This window comes from Hyperolius riggenbachi, chromosome 11, assembly GCF_040937935.1.
Source record: "Hyperolius riggenbachi isolate aHypRig1 chromosome 11, aHypRig1.pri, whole genome shotgun sequence".
Classification (NCBI taxonomy): Eukaryota; Metazoa; Chordata; class Amphibia; order Anura; family Hyperoliidae; genus Hyperolius; species Hyperolius riggenbachi.
The window spans coordinates 98,553,485-98,569,075 of record NC_090656.1 but is presented as its reverse complement, the minus strand read 5'-3'; the positions used below and the strand labels follow the sequence as shown (position 1 = coordinate 98,569,075).

Sequence of the window (15,591 nt, the reverse complement as noted above, 5' to 3'; positions counted from 1 at the left end):
TTTCTAGCCTAAGAGTATACACATAGTCCACCTAAAAGGGAATGGAAAACTTTTAGGACAAAATTGTTGAAAAGAATGTTGTGCAACTTCCAAAATATGATAATGAAAGCTGTGGCAAAACCAATGAGTTTTGTGCCACAGAAGCCAGTCACTATTATATTTCATGTAGGTGCTGTGGCTTAGTAATTAAGTTTTATACAATGTTTCTTATTGTAGAAGCAGCAATTTTACTTGAAGAAGTTTTGGCTAGGCAAGTGCGGGTTAAGCTCCCATCCATGTTGAGCATAGCATCCCAAAAGACTTGTTAGTGACCTTTACCAATTGTCAGAGATGGAAGGTAGTACATCAAACCAAACTGATAAGAAAATGTCTTTGTTCAGATGTGGTGGAAACAGTGGGCATAGCGAATGCAAGTTTCCTGTGAGCAAATATGGGTGAAGCTCTAAGACGTGATTCCGAAAACCTGGGATGTAAACAGCAGGCAATGACTTGGTGATAATAAGATGAGCAAAGGCACTGCTGAGAGTTGAACTCAGGATCTCCTGTTTACTAGACAGGTGCTTTAACCAACTAAGCCACAGCGCCCACATGCTGCAGTACAGTTATTGGTTATTGTGGCACAGCACTCTTTTTTCTTTGCATTTGCATTCTCAGTTTTTTAACATTTTTTTTTCAATAGTTTTTCAGGCCTACTTTTCCCTGCCTAAGAGTATACACATAGTCCATCTAAAAGGGAATGGAAAACTTTTAGGACAAAATTGTTGAAAAGAATGTTGTGCAACTTCCAAAATATGATAATGAAAGCTGTGGCAAAACCAATGAGTTTTGTGCCACAGAAGCCAGTCACTATTATATTTCATGTAGGTGCTGTGGCTTAGTAATTAAGTTTTATACAATGTTTCTTATTGTAGAAGCAGCAATTTTACTTGAAGAAGTTTTGGCTAGGCAAGTGCGGGTTAAGCTCCCATCCATGTTGAGCATAGCATCCCAAAAGACTTGTTAGTGACCTTTACCTATTGTCAGAGATGGAAGGTAGTACATGAAACCAAACTGATAAGAAAATGTCTTTGTTCAGATGTGGTGGAAAGAGTGGGCATAGCGAATGCAAGTTTCCTGTGAGCAAATATGGGTGAAGCTCAAAGACGTGATCCCGAAAATCTGGGATGTAAACAGCAGGCAATGACTTGGTGATAATAAGATGAGCAAAGGCACTGCTGAGAGTTCAACTCAAGATCTCCTGTTTACTAGACAGGCGCTTTAACCAACTAAGCCACAGCGCCCACATGCTGCAATACAGTTATTGGTTATTGTGGCACAGCACTCTTTTTTCTTTGCATTTGCATTCTCAGTTTTTTAACATTTTTTTTTCAATAGTTTTTCAGGCCTACTTTTCCCTGCCTAAGAGTATACACATAGTCCACCTAAAAGGGAATGGAAAACTTTTAGGACAAAATTGTTGAAAAAAATGTTGTGCAACTTCCAAAATATGATAATGAAAGCTGTGGCAAAACCAATGAGTTTTGTGCCACAGAAGCCAGTCACTATTATATTTCATGTAGGTGCTGTGACTTAGTAATTAAGTTTTATACAATGTTTCTTATTGTAGAAGCAGCAATTTTACTTGAAGAAGTTTTGGCTAGGCAAGTGCGGGTTAAGCTCCCATCCATGTTGAGCATAGCATCCCAAAAGACTTGTTAGTGACCTTTACCTATTGTCAGAGATGGAAGGTAGTACATGAAACCAAACTGATAAGAAAATGTCTTTGTTCAGATGTGGTGGAAACAGTGGGCATAGCGAATGCAAGTTTCCTGTGAGCAAATATGGGTGAAGCTCAAAGACGTGATCCCGAAAATCTGGGATGTAAACAGCAGGCAATGACTTGGTGATAATAAGATGAGCAAAGGCACTGCTGAGAGTTGAACTCAGGATCTCCTGTTTACTAGACAGGCGCTTTAACCAACTAAGCCACAGCACCCACATGCATGCAAATTGGTTATTGTGGCACAGCACTCTTTTTTCTTTGCATTTGCATTCTCAGTTTTTTAACATTTTTTTTCAATAGTTTTTCAGGCCTACTTTTCCCTGCCTAAGAGTATACACATAGTCCACCTAAAAGGGAATGGAAAACTTTTAGGACAAAATTGTTGAAAAGAATGTTGTGCAACTTCCAAAATATGATAATGAAAGCTGTGGCAAAACCAATGAGTTTTGTGCCACAGAAGCCAGTCACTATTATATTTCATGTAGGTGCTGTGGCTTAGTAATTAAGTTTTATACAATGTTTCTTATTGTAGAAGCAGCAATTTTACTTGAAGAAGTTTTGGCTAGGCAAGTGTGGGTTAAGCTCCCATCCATGTTGAGCATAGCATCCCAAAAGACTTGTTAGTGACCTTTACCTATTGTCAGAGATGGAAGGTAGTACATCAAACCAAACTGATAAGAAAATGTCTTTGTTCAGATGTGGTGGAAACAGTGGGCATAGGGAATGCAAGTTTCCTGTGAGCAAATATGGGTGAAGCTCAAAGACGTGATCCCGAAAATCTGGGATGTAAACAGCAGGCAATGACTTGGTGATAATAAGATGAGCAAAGGCACTGCTGAGAGTTGAACTCAGGATCTCCTGTTTACTAGACAGGCGCTTTAACCAACTAAGCCACAGCGCCCACGTGCATGCAAATACAGTTATTGGTTATTGTGGCACAGCACTCTTTTTTCTTTGCATTTGCATTCTCAGTTTTTTAACATTTTTTTTTCAATAGTTTTTCAGGCCTACTTTTCCCTGCCTAAGAGTATACACATAGTCCACCTAAAAGGGAATGGAAAAGTTTTAGGACAAAATTGTTGAAAAGAATATTGTGCAACTTCCAAAATATGATAATGAAAGCTGTGGCAAAACCAATGAGTTTTGCGCCACAGAAGCCAGTCACTATTATATTTCATGTAGGTGCTGTGGCTTAGTAATTAAGTTTTATACAATGTTTCTTATTGTAGAAGCAGCAATTTTACTTGAAGAAGTTTTGGCTAGGCAAGTGCGGGTTAAGCTCCCATCCATGTTGAGCATGGCATCCCAAAAGACTTGTTAGTGACCTTTACCTATTGTCAGAGATGGAAGGTAGTACATCAAACCAAACTGATAAGAAAATGTCTTTGTTCAGATGTGGTGGAAACAGTGGGCATAGGGATTGCAAGTTTCCTGTGAGCAAATATGGGTGAAGCTCAAAGACGTGATCCCGAAAATCTGGAATGTAAACAGCAGGCAATGACTTGGTGATAATAAGATGAGCAAAGGCACTGCTGAGAGTTGAACTCAGGATCTCCTGTTTACTAGACAGGCGCTTTAACCAACTAAGCCACAGCGCCCACATGCTGCTATACAGTTATTGGTTATTGTGGCACAGCACTCTTTTTTCTTTGCATTTGCATTCTCAGTTTTTTAACATTTTTTTTTCAATAGTTTTTCAGGCCTACTTTTCCCTGCCTAAGAGTATACACATAGTCCACCTAAAAAGGAAAGGAAAACTTTTAGGACAAAATTGTTGAAAAGAATGTTGTGCAACTTCCAAAATATGATAATGAAAGCTGTGGCAAAACCAATGAGTTTTGTGCCACAGAAGCCAGTCACTATTATATTTCATGTAGGTGCTGTAGCTTAGTAATTAAGTTTTATACAATGTTTCTTATTGTAGAAGCAGCAATTTTACTTGAAGAAGTTTTGGCTAGGCAAGTGTGGGTTAAGCTCCCATCCATGTTGAGCATAGCATCCCAAAAGACTTGTTAGTGACCTTTACCTATTGTCAGAGATGGAAGGTAGTATATCAATGACTTGGTGATAATAAGATGAGCAAAGGCACTGCTGAGAGTTGAACTCAGGATCTCCTGTTTATTAGACAGGCGCTTTAACCAACTAAGCCACAGCGCCCACATGCTGCAATACAGTTATTGGTTATTGTGGCACAGCACTCTTTTTTCTTTGCATTTGCATTCTCAGTTTTTTAACATTTTTTTTTCAATAGTTTTTCAGGCCTACTTTTCCCTGCCTAAGAGTATACACATAGTCCACCTAAAAGGGAATGGAAAACTTTTAGGACAAAATTGTTGAAAAGAATGTTGTGCAACTTCCAAAATATGATAATGAAAGCTGTGGCAAAACCAATGAGTTTTGTGCCACAGAAGCCAGTCACTATTATATTTCATGTAGGTGCTGTGGCTTAGTAATTAAGTTTTATACAATGTTTCTTATTGTAGAAGCAGCAATTTTACTTGAAGAAGTTTTGGCTAGGCAAGTGCGGGTTAAGCTCCCATCCATGTTGAGCATAGCATCCCAAAAGATTTGTTAGTGACCTTTACCTATTGTCAGAGATGGAAGGTAGTACATCAAACCAAACTGATAAGAAAATGTCTTTGTTCAGATGTGGTGGAAACAGTGGGCATAGCGAATGCAAGTTTCCTGTGAACAAATATGGGTGAAGCTCTAAGACGTGATTCCGAAAATCTGGGATGTAAACAGCAGGCAATGACTTGGTGATAATAAGATGAGCAAAGGCACTGCTGAGAGTTGAACTCAGGATCTCCTGTTTACTAGACAGGCGCTTTAACCAACTAAGCCACAGCGCCCACATGCTGCTATACAGTTATTGGTTATTGTGGCACAGCACTCTTTTTTCTTTGCATTTGCATTCTCAGTTTTTTAACATTTTTTTTTCAATAGTTTTTCAGGCCTACTTTTCCCTGCCTAAGAGTATACACATAGTCCACCTAAAAGGGAATGGAAAACTTTTAGGACAAAATTGTTGAAAAGAATGTTGTGCAACTTCCAAAATATGATAATGAAAGCTGTGGCAAAACCAATGAGTTTTGTGCCACAGAAGCCAGTCACTATTATATTTCATGTAGGTGCTGTGGCTTAGTAATTAAGTTTTATACAATGTTTCTTATTGTAGAAGCAGCAATTTTACTTGAAGAAGTTTTGGCTAGGCAAGTGCGGGTTAAGCTCCCATCCATGTTGAGCATAGCATCCCAAAAGACTTGTTAGTGACCTTTACCTATTGTCAGAGATGGAAGGTAGTACATCAAACCAAACTGATAAGAAAATGTCTTTGTTCAGATGTGGTGGAAACAGTGGGCATAGGGAATGCAAGTTTCCTGTGAGCAAATATGGGTGAAGCTCAAAGACGTGATCCCGAAAATCTGGGATGTAAACAGCAGGCAATGACTTGGTGATAATAAGATGAGCAAAGGCACTGCTGAGAGCTGAACTCAGGATCTCCTGTTTACTAGACAGGCGCTTTAACCAACTAAGCCACAGCACCACATGCTGCAATACAGTTATTGGTTATTGTGGCACAGCACTCTTTTTTCTTTGCATTTGCATTCTCAGTTTTTTAACATTTTTTTTCAATAGTTTTTCAGGCCTACTTTTCCCTGCCTAAGAGTATACACATAGTCTACCTAAAAGGGAATGGAAAACTTTTAGGACAAAATTGTTGAAAAGAATGTTGTGCAACTTCCAAAATATGATAATGAAAGCTGTGGCAAAACCAATGAGTTTTGTGCCACAGAAGCCAGTCAATATTATATTTCATGTAGGTGCTGTGGCTTAGTAATTAAGTTTTATACAATGTTTCTTATTGTAGAAGCAGCAATTTTACTTGAAGAAGTTTTGGCTAGGCAAGTGCGGGTTAAGCTCCCATCCATGTTGAGCATAGCATCCCAAAAGACTTGTTAGTGACCTTTACCTATTGTCAGAGATGGAAGGTAGTACATCAAACCAAACTGATAAGAAAATGTCTTTGTTCAGATGTGGTGGAAACAGTGGGCATAGCGAATGCAAGTTTCCTGTGAGCAAATATGGGTGAAGCTCTAAGACGTGATTCCGAAAATCTGGGATGTAAACAGCAGGCAATGACTTGGTGATAATAAGATGAGCAAAGGCACTGCTGAGAGTTGAACTCAGGATCTCCTGTGTATTAGACAGGCGCTTTAACCAACTAAGCCACAGCGCCCACATGCTGCTATACAGTTATTGGTTATTGTGGCACAGCACTCTTTTTTCTTTGCATTTGCATTCTCAGTTTTTTAACATTTTTTTTCAATAGTTTTTCAGGCCTACTTTTCCCTGCCTAAGAGTATACACATAGTCCACCTAAAAGGGAATGGAAAACTTTTAGGACAAAATTGTTGAAAAGAATGTTGTGCAACTTCCAAAATATGATAATGAAAGCTGTGGCAAAACCAATGAGTTTTGCGCCACAGAAGCCAGTCACTATTATATTTCATGTAGGTGCTGTGGCTTAGTAATTAAGTTTTATACAATGTTTCTTATTGTAGAAGCAGCAATTTTACTTGAAGAAGTTTTGGCTAGGCAAGTGCGGGTTAAGCTCCCATCCATATTGAGCATAGCATCCCAAAAGACTTGTTAGTGACCTTTACCTATTGTCAGAGATGGAAGGTAGTACATCAAACCAAACTGATAAGAAAATGTCTTTGTTCAGATGTGGTGGAAACAGTGGGCATAGGGAATGCAAGTTTCCTGTGAGCAAATATGGGTGAAGCTCAAAGACGTGATCCCGAAAATCTGGGATGTAAACAGCAGGCAATGACTTGGTGATAATAAGATGAGCAAAGGCACTGCTGAGAGTTGAACTCAGGATCTCCTGTTTACTAGACAGGCGTTTTAACCAACTAAGCCACAGCGCCCACATGCTGCAATTCAGTTATTGGTTATTGTGGCACAGCACTCTTTTTTCTTTGCATTTGCATTCTCAGTTTTTAACATTTTTTTTCAATAGTTTTTCAGGCCTACTTTTCCCTGCCTAAGAGTATACACATAGTCCACCTAAAAGGGAATGGAAAACTTTTAGGACAAAATTGTTGAAAAGAATGTTGTGCAACTTCCAAAATATGATAATGAAAGCTGTGGCAAAACCAATGAGTTTTGTGCCACAGAAGCCAGTCACTATTATATTTCATGTAGGTGCTGTGGCTTAGTAATTAAGTTTTATACAATGTTTCTTATTGTAGAAGCAGCAATTTTACTTGAAGAAGTTTTGGCTAGGCAAGTGTGGGTTAAGCTCCCATCCATGTTGAGCATAGCATCCCAAAAGACTTGTTAGTGACCTTTACCTATTGTCAGAGATGGAAGGTAGTACATCAAACCAAACTGCTAAGAAAATGTCTTTGTTCAGATGTGGTGGAAACAGTGGGCATAAGGAATGCAAGTTTCCTGTGAGCAAATATGGGTGAAGCTCAAAGACGTGATCCCGAAAATCTGGGATGTAAACAGCAGGCAATGACTTGGTGATAATAAGATGAGCAAAGGCACTGCTGAGACTTAAACTCAGGATCTCTTGTTTACTAGACAGGCGCGTTAACCAACTAAGCCACAGCGCCCACATGCATGCAAATACAGTTATTGGTTATTGTGGCACAGCACTCTTTTTTCTTTGCATTTGCATTCTCAGTTTTTTAACATTTTTTTTTCAATAGTTTTTCAGGCCTACTTTTCCCTGCCTAAGAGTATACACATAGTCCACCTAAAAGGGAATGGAAAACTTTTAGGACAAAATTGTTGAAAAGAATGTTGTGCAACTTCCAAAATATGATAATGAAAGCTGTGGCAAAACCAATGAGTTTTGTGCCACAGAAGCCAGTCACTATTATATTTCATGTAGGTGCTGTGGCTTAGTAATTAAGTTTTATACAATGTTTCTTATTGTAGAAGCAGCAATTTTACTTGAAGAAGTTTTGGCTAGGCAAGTGCGGGTTAAGCTCCCATCCATGTTGAGCATAGCATCCCAAAAGACTTGTTAGTGACCTTTACCTATTGTCAGAGATGGAAGGTAGTACATCAAACCAAACTGATAAGAAAATGTCTTTGTTCAGATGTGGTGGAAACAGTGGGCATAGCGAATGCAAGTTTCCTGTGAGCAAATATGGGTGAAGCTCTAAGACGTGATTCCGAAAATCTGGGATGTAAACAGCAGGCAATGACTTGGTGATAATAAGACGAGCAAAGGCACTGCTGAGAGTTGAACTCAGGATCTCCTGTTTACTAGACAGGCGTTTTAACCAACTAAGCCACAGCGCCCACATGCTGCAATTCAGTTATTGGTTATTGTGGCACAGCACTCTTTTTTCTTTGCATTTGCATTCTCAGTTTTTAACATTTTTTTTCAATAGTTTTTCAGGCCTACTTTTCCCTGCCTAAGAGTATACACATAGTCCACCTAAAAGGGAATGGAAAACTTTTAGGACAAAATTGTTGAAAAGAATGTTGTGCAACTTCCAAAATATGATAATGAAAGCTGTGGCAAAACCAATGAGTTTTGTGCCACAGAAGCCAGTCACTATTATATTTCATGTAGGTGCTGTGGCTTAGTAATTAAGTTTTATACAATGTTTCTTATTGTAGAAGCAGCAATTTTACTTGAAGAAGTTTTGGCTAGGCAAGTGTGGGTTAAGCTCCCATCCATGTTGAGCATAGCATCCCAAAAGACTTGTTAGTGACCTTTACCTATTGTCAGAGATGGAAGGTAGTACATCAAACCAAACTGCTAAGAAAATGTCTTTGTTCAGATGTGGTGGAAACAGTGGGCATAAGGAATGCAAGTTTCCTGTGAGCAAATATGGGTGAAGCTCAAAGACGTGATCCCGAAAATCTGGGATGTAAACAGCAGGCAATGACTTGGTGATAATAAGATGAGCAAAGGCACTGCTGAGACTTAAACTCAGGATCTCTTGTTTACTAGACAGGCGCGTTAACCAACTAAGCCACAGCGCCCACATGCATGCAAATACAGTTATTGGTTATTGTGGCACAGCACTCTTTTTTCTTTGCATTTGCATTCTCAGTTTTTTAACATTTTTTTTTCAATAGTTTTTCAGGCCTACTTTTCCCTGCCTAAGAGTATACACATAGTCCACCTAAAAGGGAATGGAAAACTTTTAGGACAAAATTGTTGAAAAGAATGTTGTGCAACTTCCAAAATATGATAATGAAAGCTGTGGCAAAACCAATGAGTTTTGTGCCACAGAAGCCAGTCACTATTATATTTCATGTAGGTGCTGTGGCTTAGTAATTAAGTTTTATACAATGTTTCTTATTGTAGAAGCAGCAATTTTACTTGAAGAAGTTTTGGCTAGGCAAGTGCGGGTTAAGCTCCCATCCATGTTGAGCATAGCATCCCAAAAGACTTGTTAGTGACCTTTACCTATTGTCAGAGATGGAAGGTAGTACATCAAACCAAACTGATAAGAAAATGTCTTTGTTCAGATGTGGTGGAAACAGTGGGCATAGCGAATGCAAGTTTCCTGTGAGCAAATATGGGTGAAGCTCTAAGACGTGATTCCGAAAATCTGGGATATAAACAGCAGGCAATGACTTGGTGATAATAAGATGAGCAAAGGCACTGCTGAGAGTTGAACTCAGGATCTCCTGTGTATTAGACAGGCGCTTTAACCAACTAAGCCACAGCACCCACATGCTGCTATACAGTTATTGGTTATTGTGGCACAGCACTCTTTTTTCTTTGCATTTGCATTCTCAGTTTTTTAACATTTTTTTTCAATAGTTTTTCAGGCCTACTTTTCCCTGCCTAAGAGTATACACATAGTCCACCTAAAAGGGAATGGAAAACTTTTAGGACAAAATTGTTGAAAAGAATGTTGTGCAACTTCCAAAATATGATAATGAAAGCTGTGGCAAAACCAATGAGTTTTGCGCCACAGAAGCCAGTCACTATTATATTTCATGTAGGTGCTGTGGCTTAGTAATTAAGTTTTATACAATGTTTCTTATTGTAGAAGCAGCAATTTTACTTGAAGAAGTTTTGGCTAGGCAAGTGCGGGTTAAGCTCCCATCCATATTGAGCATAGCATCCCAAAAGACTTGTTAGTGACCTTTACCTATTGTCAGAGATGGAAGGTAGTACATCAAACCAAACTGATAAGAAAATGTCTTTGTTCAGATGTGGTGGAAACAGTGGGCATAGGGAATGCAAGTTTCCTGTGAGCAAATATGGGTGAAGCTCAAAGACGTGATCCCGAAAATCTGGGATGTAAACAGCAGGCAATGACTTGGTGATAATAAGATGAGCAAAGGCACTGCTGAGAGTTGAACTCAGGATCTCCTGTTTACTAGACAGGCGTTTTAACCAACTAAGCCACAGCGCCCACATGCTGCAATTCAGTTATTGGTTATTGTGGCACAGCACTCTTTTTTCTTTGCATTTGCATTCTCAGTTTTTAACATTTTTTTTCAATAGTTTTTCAGGCCTACTTTTCCCTGCCTAAGAGTATACACATAGTCCACCTAAAAGGGAATGGAAAACTTTTAGGACAAAATTGTTGAAAAGAATGTTGTGCAACTTCCAAAATATGATAATGAAAGCTGTGGCAAAACCAATGAGTTTTGTGCCACAGAAGCCAGTCACTATTATATTTCATGTAGGTGCTGTGGCTTAGTAATTAAGTTTTATACAATGTTTCTTATTGTAGAAGCAGCAATTTTACTTGAAGAAGTTTTGGCTAGGCAAGTGTGGGTTAAGCTCCCATCCATGTTGAGCATAGCATCCCAAAAGACTTGTTAGTGACCTTTACCTATTGTCAGAGATGGAAGGTAGTACATCAAACCAAACTGCTAAGAAAATGTCTTTGTTCAGATGTGGTGGAAACAGTGGGCATAAGGAATGCAAGTTTCCTGTGAGCAAATATGGGTGAAGCTCAAAGACGTGATCCCGAAAATCTGGGATGTAAACAGCAGGCAATGACTTGGTGATAATAAGATGAGCAAAGGCACTGCTGAGACTTAAACTCAGGATCTCTTGTTTACTAGACAGGCGCGTTAACCAACTAAGCCACAGCGCCCACATGCATGCAAATACAGTTATTGGTTATTGTGGCACAGCACTCTTTTTTCTTTGCATTTGCATTCTCAGTTTTTTAACATTTTTTTTTCAATAGTTTTTCAGGCCTACTTTTCCCTGCCTAAGAGTATACACATAGTCCACCTAAAAGGGAATGGAAAACTTTTAGGACAAAATTGTTGAAAAGAATGTTGTGCAACTTCCAAAATATGATAATGAAAGCTGTGGCAAAACCAATGAGTTTTGTGCCACAGAAGCCAGTCACTATTATATTTCATGTAGGTGCTGTGGCTTAGTAATTAAGTTTTATACAATGTTTCTTATTGTAGAAGCAGCAATTTTACTTGAAGAAGTTTTGGCTAGGCAAGTGTGGGTTAAGCTCCCATCCATGTTGAGCATAGCATCCCAAAAGACTTGTTAGTGACCTTTACCTATTGTCAGAGATGGAAGGTAGTACATCAAACCAAACTGCTAAGAAAATGTCTTTGTTCAGATGTGGTGGAAACAGTGGGCATAAGGAATGCAAGTTTCCTGTGAGCAAATATGGGTGAAGCTCAAAGACGTGATCCCGAAAATCTGGGATGTAAACAGCAGGCAATGACTTGGTGATAATAAGATGAGCAAAGGCACTGCTGAGACTTAAACTCAGGATCTCTTGTTTACTAGACAGGCGCGTTAACCAACTAAGCCACAGCGCCCACATGCATGCAAATACAGTTATTGGTTATTGTGGCACAGCACTCTTTTTTCTTTGCATTTGCATTCTCAGTTTTTTAACATTTTTTTTTCAATAGTTTTTCAGGCCTACTTTTCCCTGCCTAAGAGTATACACATAGTCCACCTAAAAGGGAATGGAAAACTTTTAGGACAAAATTGTTGAAAAGAATGTTGTGCAACTTCCAAAATATGATAATGAAAGCTGTGGCAAAACCAATGAGTTTTGTGCCACAGAAGCCAGTCACTATTATATTTCATGTAGGTGCTGTGGCTTAGTAATTAAGTTTTATACAATGTTTCTTATTGTAGAAGCAGCAATTTTACTTGAAGAAGTTTTGGCTAGGCAAGTGCGGGTTAAGCTCCCATCCATGTTGAGCATAGCATCCCAAAAGACTTGTTAGTGACCTTTACCTATTGTCAGAGATGGAAGGTAGTACATCAAACCAAACTGATAAGAAAATGTCTTTGTTCAGATGTGGTGGAAACAGTGGGCATAGCGAATGCAAGTTTCCTGTGAGCAAATATGGGTGAAGCTCTAAGACGTGATTCCGAAAATCTGGGATGTAAACAGCAGGCAATGACTTGGTGATAATAAGATGAGCAAAGGCACTGCTGAGAGTTGAACTCAGGATCTCCTGTTTACTAGACAGGCGTTTTAACCAACTAAGCCACAGCGCCCACATGCTGCAATTCAGTTATTGGTTATTGTGGCACAGCACTCTTTTTTCTTTGCATTTGCATTCTCAGTTTTTAACATTTTTTTTCAATAGTTTTTCAGGCCTACTTTTCCCTGCCTAAGAGTATACACATAGTCCACCTAAAAGGGAATGGAAAACTTTTAGGACAAAATTGTTGAAAAGAATGTTGTGCAACTTCCAAAATATGATAATGAAAGCTGTGGCAAAACCAATGAGTTTTGTGCCACAGAAGCCAGTCACTATTATATTTCATGTAGGTGCTGTGGCTTAGTAATTAAGTTTTATACAATGTTTCTTATTGTAGAAGCAGCAATTTTACTTGAAGAAGTTTTGGCTAGGCAAGTGTGGGTTAAGCTCCCATCCATGTTGAGCATAGCATCCCAAAAGACTTGTTAGTGACCTTTACCTATTGTCAGAGATGGAAGGTAGTACATCAAACCAAACTGCTAAGAAAATGTCTTTGTTCAGATGTGGTGGAAACAGTGGGCATAAGGAATGCAAGTTTCCTGTGAGCAAATATGGGTGAAGCTCTAAGACGTGATTCCGAAAATCTGGGATGTAAACAGCAGGCAATGACTTGGTGATAATAAGATGAGCAAAGGCACTGCTGAGAGTTGAACTCAGGATCTCCTGTTTACTAGACAGGTGCTTTAACCAACTAAGCCACAGCGCCCACATGCTGCAATACAGTTATTGGTTATTGTGGCACAGCACTCTTTTTTCTTTGCATTTGCATTCTCAGTTTTTTAACATTTTTTTTTTCAATAGTTTTTCAGGCCTACTTTTCCCTGCCTAAGAGTATACACATAGTCCACCTAAAAGGGAATGGAAAACTTTTAGGACAAAATTGTTGAAAAGAATGTTGTGCAACTTCCAAAATATGATAATGAAAGCTGTGGCAAAACCAATGAGTTTTGTGCCACAGAAGCCAGTCACTATTATATTTCATGTAGGTGCTGTGGCTTAGTAATTAAGTTTTATACAATGTTTCTTATTGTAGAAGCAGCAATTTTACTTGAAGAAGTTTTGGCTAGGCAAGTGCGGGTTAAGCTCCCATCCATGTTGAGCATAGCATCCCAAAAGATTTGTTAGTGACCTTTACCTATTGTCAGAGATGGAAGGTAGTACATCAAACCAAACTGATAAGAAAATGTCTTTGTTCAGATGTGGTGGAAACAGTGGGCATAGCGAATGCAAGTTTCCTGTGAGCAAATATGGGTGAAGCTCTAAGACGTGACTCCGAAAATCTGGGATGTAAACAGCAGGCAATGACTTGGTGATAATAAGATGAGCAAAGGCACTGCTGAGAGTTGAACTCAGGATCTCCTGTTTACTAGACAGGCGCTTTAACCAACTAAGCCACAGCGCCCACATGCTGCTATACAGTTATTGGTTATTGTGGCACAGCACTCTTTTTTCTTTGCATTTGCATTCTCAGTTTTTTAACATTTTTTTTTCAATAGTTTTTCAGGCCTACTTTTCCCTGCCTAAGAGTATACACATAGTCCACCTAAAAGGGAATGGAAAACTTTTAGGACAAAATTGTTGAAAAGAATGTTGTGCAACTTCCAAAATATGATAATGAAAGCTGTGGCAAAACCAATGAGTTTTGTGCCACAGAAGCCAGTCACTATTATATTTCATGTAGGTGCTGTGGCTTAGTAATTAAGTTTTATACAATGTTTCTTATTGTAGAAGCAGCAATTTTACTTGAAGAAGTTTTGGCTAGGCAAGTGCGGGTTAAGCTCCCATCCATGTTGAGCATAGCATCCCAAACGATTTGTTAGTGACCTTTACCTATTGTCAGAGATGGAAGGTAGTACATCAAACCAAACTGATAAGAAAATGTCTTTGTTCAGATGTGGTGGAAACAGTGGGCATAGCGAATGCAAGTTTCCTGTGAGCAAATATGGGTGAAGCTCTAAGACGTGATTCCGAAAATCTGGGATGTAAACAGCAGGCAATGACTTGGTGATAATAAGATGAGCAAAGGCACTGCTGAGAGTTGAACTCAGGATCTCCTGTTTACTAGACAGGCGCTTTAACCAACTAAGCCACAGCGCCCACATGCTGCAATACAGTTATTGGTTATTGTGGCACAGCACTCTTTTTTCTTTGCATTTGCATTCTCAGTTTTTTAACATTTTTTTTTTCAATAGTTTTTCAGGCCTACTTTTCCCTGCCTAAGAGTATACACATAGTCCACCTAAAAGGGAATGGAAAACTTTTAGGACAAAATTGTTGAAAAGAATGTTGTGCAACTTCCAAAATATGATAATGAAAGCTGTGGCAAAACCAATGAGTTTTGTGCCACAGAAGCCAGTCACTATTATATTTCATGTAGGTGCTGTGGCTTAGTAATTAAGTTTTATACAATGTTTCTTATTGTAGAAGCAGCAATTTTACTTGAAGAAGTTTTGGCTAGGCAAGTGCGGGTTAAGCTCCCATCCATGTTGAGCATAGCATCCCAAAAGACTTGTTAGTGACCTTTACCTATTGTCAGAGATGGAAGGTAGTACATCAAACCAAACTGATAAGAAAATGTCTTTGTTCAGATGTGGTGGAAACAGTGGGCATAGCGAATGCAAGTTTCCTGTGAGCAAATATGGGTGAAGCTCTAAGACGTGATTCCGAAAATCTGGGATGTAAACAGCAGGCAATGACTTGGTGATAATAAGATGAGCAAAGGCACTGCTGAGAGTTGAACTCAGGATCTCCTGTGTACTAGACAGGCGCTTTAACCAACTAAGCCACAGCGCCCACATGCTGCTATACAGTTATTGGTTATTGTGGCACAGCACTCTTTTTTCTTTGCATTTGCATTCTCAGTTTTTTAACATTTTTTTTCAATAGTTTTTCAGGCCTACTTTTCCCTGCCTAAGAGTATACACATAGTCCACCTAAAAGGGAATGGAAAACTTTTAGGACAAAATTGTTGAAAAGAATGTTGTGCAACTTCCAAAATATGATAATGAAAGCTGTGGCAAAACCAATGAGTTTTGCGCCACAGAAGCCAGTCACTATTATATTTCATGTAGGTGCTGTGGCTTAGTAATTAAGTTTTATACAATGTTTCTTATTGTAGAAGCAGCAATTTTACTTGAAGAAGTTTTGGCTAGGCAAGTGCGGGTTAAGCTCCCATCCATATTGAGCATAGCATCCCAAAAGACTTGTTAGTGACCTTTACCTATTGTCAGAGATGGAAGGTAGTACATCAAACCAAACTGATAAGAAAATGTCTTTGTTCAGATGTGGTGGAAACAGTGGGCATAGGGAATGCAAGTTTCCTGTGAGCAAATATGGGTGAAGCTCAA

General features: G+C 39.0%; 16 non-coding genes across 16 annotated transcripts; all 16 read right to left on the bottom strand.

The window, feature by feature from the left end:
- Positions 1 to 511: 511 nt before the first annotated feature.
- Positions 512 to 585, bottom strand: TRNAT-AGU (transfer RNA threonine (anticodon AGU)). Its single transcript has one exon. It is a non-coding gene; the product is annotated as a tRNA-Thr (tRNA).
- Positions 586 to 1,901: 1,316 nt separating this feature from the next.
- On the bottom strand, positions 1,902 to 1,975 carry TRNAT-AGU (transfer RNA threonine (anticodon AGU)). The gene has a single exon. It is a non-coding gene; the product is annotated as a tRNA-Thr (tRNA).
- A 614-nt stretch (positions 1,976 to 2,589) lies between these two features.
- TRNAT-AGU (transfer RNA threonine (anticodon AGU)) lies at positions 2,590 to 2,663 on the bottom strand. Its single transcript has one exon. It is a non-coding gene; the product is annotated as a tRNA-Thr (tRNA).
- A 623-nt stretch (positions 2,664 to 3,286) lies between these two features.
- TRNAT-AGU (transfer RNA threonine (anticodon AGU)) lies at positions 3,287 to 3,360 on the bottom strand. Its single transcript has one exon. It is a non-coding gene; the product is annotated as a tRNA-Thr (tRNA).
- Positions 3,361 to 3,845: 485 nt separating this feature from the next.
- Positions 3,846 to 3,919, bottom strand: TRNAI-AAU (transfer RNA isoleucine (anticodon AAU)). Its single transcript has one exon. It is a non-coding gene; the product is annotated as a tRNA-Ile (tRNA).
- Positions 3,920 to 4,540: 621 nt separating this feature from the next.
- TRNAT-AGU (transfer RNA threonine (anticodon AGU)) lies at positions 4,541 to 4,614 on the bottom strand. The gene has a single exon. It is a non-coding gene; the product is annotated as a tRNA-Thr (tRNA).
- Positions 4,615 to 5,928: 1,314 nt separating this feature from the next.
- TRNAI-AAU (transfer RNA isoleucine (anticodon AAU)) lies at positions 5,929 to 6,002 on the bottom strand. Its single transcript has one exon. It is a non-coding gene; the product is annotated as a tRNA-Ile (tRNA).
- Positions 6,003 to 6,622: 620 nt separating this feature from the next.
- On the bottom strand, positions 6,623 to 6,696 carry TRNAT-AGU (transfer RNA threonine (anticodon AGU)). Its single transcript has one exon. It is a non-coding gene; the product is annotated as a tRNA-Thr (tRNA).
- Positions 6,697 to 8,012: 1,316 nt separating this feature from the next.
- Positions 8,013 to 8,086, bottom strand: TRNAT-AGU (transfer RNA threonine (anticodon AGU)). The gene has a single exon. It is a non-coding gene; the product is annotated as a tRNA-Thr (tRNA).
- A 1,316-nt stretch (positions 8,087 to 9,402) lies between these two features.
- On the bottom strand, positions 9,403 to 9,476 carry TRNAI-AAU (transfer RNA isoleucine (anticodon AAU)). Its single transcript has one exon. It is a non-coding gene; the product is annotated as a tRNA-Ile (tRNA).
- Positions 9,477 to 10,096: 620 nt separating this feature from the next.
- Positions 10,097 to 10,170, bottom strand: TRNAT-AGU (transfer RNA threonine (anticodon AGU)). Its single transcript has one exon. It is a non-coding gene; the product is annotated as a tRNA-Thr (tRNA).
- Positions 10,171 to 12,183: 2,013 nt separating this feature from the next.
- Positions 12,184 to 12,257, bottom strand: TRNAT-AGU (transfer RNA threonine (anticodon AGU)). The gene has a single exon. It is a non-coding gene; the product is annotated as a tRNA-Thr (tRNA).
- A 619-nt stretch (positions 12,258 to 12,876) lies between these two features.
- On the bottom strand, positions 12,877 to 12,950 carry TRNAT-AGU (transfer RNA threonine (anticodon AGU)). Its single transcript has one exon. It is a non-coding gene; the product is annotated as a tRNA-Thr (tRNA).
- Positions 12,951 to 13,572: 622 nt separating this feature from the next.
- TRNAT-AGU (transfer RNA threonine (anticodon AGU)) lies at positions 13,573 to 13,646 on the bottom strand. The gene has a single exon. It is a non-coding gene; the product is annotated as a tRNA-Thr (tRNA).
- Positions 13,647 to 14,267: 621 nt separating this feature from the next.
- TRNAT-AGU (transfer RNA threonine (anticodon AGU)) lies at positions 14,268 to 14,341 on the bottom strand. Its single transcript has one exon. It is a non-coding gene; the product is annotated as a tRNA-Thr (tRNA).
- A 622-nt stretch (positions 14,342 to 14,963) lies between these two features.
- TRNAT-AGU (transfer RNA threonine (anticodon AGU)) lies at positions 14,964 to 15,037 on the bottom strand. Its single transcript has one exon. It is a non-coding gene; the product is annotated as a tRNA-Thr (tRNA).
- Between the last annotated feature and the right edge of the window lie 554 nt (positions 15,038 to 15,591).